General features: G+C 37.5%; 1 non-coding gene across 1 annotated transcript; it reads right to left on the reverse strand.

Moving 5' to 3' along the window:
* Positions 1-1,781: 1,781 nt before the first annotated feature.
* Positions 1,782-1,909, reverse strand: LOC141503848 (U6atac minor spliceosomal RNA). Its single transcript, XR_012473147.1, has one exon. It is a non-coding gene; the product is annotated as a U6atac minor spliceosomal RNA (small nuclear RNA).
* Between the last annotated feature and the right edge of the window lie 734 nt (positions 1,910-2,643).

Genomic DNA, 2,643 nt, shown 5'->3' on the forward strand with positions numbered 1-2,643 from the left:
CCTCCTGAAGACGTGTCTGCCTGAGTCCCTCCTCGCTGATCCCCGGGGGAGGGAAAAACCCGGGACGCCCGATGCAGTGCCCACTGAGGAGCTCACTCGGGGGTCCGGGGAAGAAGACCCCGGACAGACTGCCTTGATTTAAAGGTTTTTTTTAAGGTTTTTTTTTTTGCAAGGCAAATGGGGTTAAGTGGCTTGCCCAAGGCCACACAGCTAGGCAATTATTAAGTGTCTGAGACCAGATTTGAACCCAGGTACTCCTGATTCCAGGGCCGGTGCTTTATCTACTGTGCCACCTAGCCACCCCTTGATTTAATTTTTTTTTAGGTTTTTTTTTTTTGCAAGGCAAATGGGGTTAAGTGGCTTGACCAAGACCACATGGCTAGGTAATTATTAAGTGTCTGAGACCGGATTTGAACCCAGGTACTCCTGACTCCTGGGCCAGTGCTTTATCCACTACACCACCTAGCTGCCCCTTGATTTAAGTTTTAAGTGACTTTGGATCAGTTTCCAAGTCACTGAAAGATGTTTATCAAAATCTCTTAGATAAATAGATACCTTGACATTTCATGCATTCTACTGTTTCATTTTCATACATATCTAGGTTTTTGAAACAATTTTTGTACATCTAAAAAATTCATCATTATTCTAATTCCTTCAGTAAGAAAAAATATTTCAAAAATCTATGAAAGTTAAATAAAAAAACTATTTTATTAAATGGGTGTTCTATAATCAAGTGAAGATGCCCAGAATTTATATGGTCACTTTGATTTCTGATATCAGTTTTGATATGTTCTTGAATGTAAAATTGTATCAATAATTTAAACAAATCTTTTTTTCTATTTCTGTGTTCTAATCTTTGTGCTGTCTTTACTCATGACAATTTTTTTCCACCACAGCAGTTGAAAGATTAACAATTGCTTAAAAATAAAATTAAATTGACCCTCTAACTTCTAGAAACCTATGCTGTATTGTGAAGAAATCAACAACAACCCAACATTTATCTAGAGCTTACAAAGTGTCAGGCACTATGCTAAATGCTTTTCAATTATTGTCTTATTTAAAGTTATAAAAATTCAAATTTCTTTAGCTTCCAGACCCCTCTGCAGATCCTTTTGTCCCCTGAAAATTAAACTCTTTCATAAATTGTCAGTTCTTTGTGTTATTGTTTTGTTTTTGTCTTTCTCATATTTTTATTTTCACACCATTGTGACTGATCTTGTTCCATGCTGTGCTTGCATGATAATTGAAATGCATGATTTCTCATAAGGGTCCTCATTTTGCAATTTGTTTTCCAATTGTATTGAAGGAATCAATTGATCAACCTCCCAATAAATAATAACATATAAAACATAATTTAACAGTCTATACTTTATAATTTCATATAATGAATGCTAAGGTTTCAATGCTTTGAATGTGTATTCTTTCTCTTGTAGGGAGAAACTCCTCAACCTGAGGGAAAAAATAGAATTGGATATAGCTGGAATACCTATATTCTTTACCCCACTCCACTGTTGACTATAGGAGGTCCAGAAATCTTCTTCAACAGAAGCCTAGAGTTGGGATGCCCTCTTTGGAGTGGAGTGACTAGTCTTGGAGTCAGAGTATATAAGGATTTTTGCAGTTTTTTCCTAGACAAAGGATCCTCTGAGCCCAAAGTAAACCCAGACTTTATTTATCTAGAGATCATATTTCAACAACCTGTCTGAAACAATGTTGGATCCAAGAGATTAGGAGATCTAGCTCTTATCTCTTGTTCATCCTCACTTCTGAACCTCTGTATTTGAAATACATGGTTAGATGTCATAGAATAGGTAGACTGCCTTAACTTGTATATGTGTTGTAAAGGCCATTGGGACCTTTTTCATCCTAATCAAGGGGAGTGCTAACTTTCTCTCTTTTCATACAATACAAGGGCAGCTAGGTGGTGCAGGGGATAGAGAAATGGTTTCGGGGTTAGGAGGACAGGAGTTTGAATCTGGCCTGAGACATTTGACTCTTACTAGTTGTGTGACCTTGGGCAAGACACTTCAGCTTGATTGCCTTGCATCCAGGGTCATCTCCAATAATTCTGATTCATATTTTGCCACTGGACACAGATGACTCTGGAGAAGAAAATGAGACTGGTGACTTAGTACAGCACTTAAACACAATTGCTGTGCTTGTCATGGTATCACTTCCTTGATGTTGTAGCCTTCTTCGAAAAGGAAGAACAAACATTATTATTATTTGAAATAAGGAGTTTGGACAAAGTAATCTCTAACATTCTTTCCAGCTCTATTAGTCTTTGTGTTTTAACATATGAACTCCATTTGACTCTTAACATAGCTTCTATTCAACTAAGATTTCACTAATACTTGTCCTAGCCATCCCCTCCTTCTTCCAATCTCTCTCCTTCCCCAAAAAGTCCTAATTATGGTTCAGGATTTAATGATGTTTAAGTTATCTTTCAGCTTTAAAAATTTATGAGGGCGGCTAGGTGGCGTAGTGGATAAAGCACCGGCCTTGGAGTCAGGAGTACCTAGGTTCAAATCCGGTCTCAGACACTTAATAATTACCTAGCTGTGTGGCCTTAGGCAAGCCACTTAACCCCGTTTGCCTTGCAAAAAAAAAACCCTAAAAAAAAAATTTATGAACACAGCAGTT

This window comes from Macrotis lagotis, chromosome X (genome assembly GCF_037893015.1).
Source record: "Macrotis lagotis isolate mMagLag1 chromosome X, bilby.v1.9.chrom.fasta, whole genome shotgun sequence".
Lineage (NCBI taxonomy): Eukaryota > Metazoa > Chordata > Mammalia > Peramelemorphia > Peramelidae > Macrotis > Macrotis lagotis.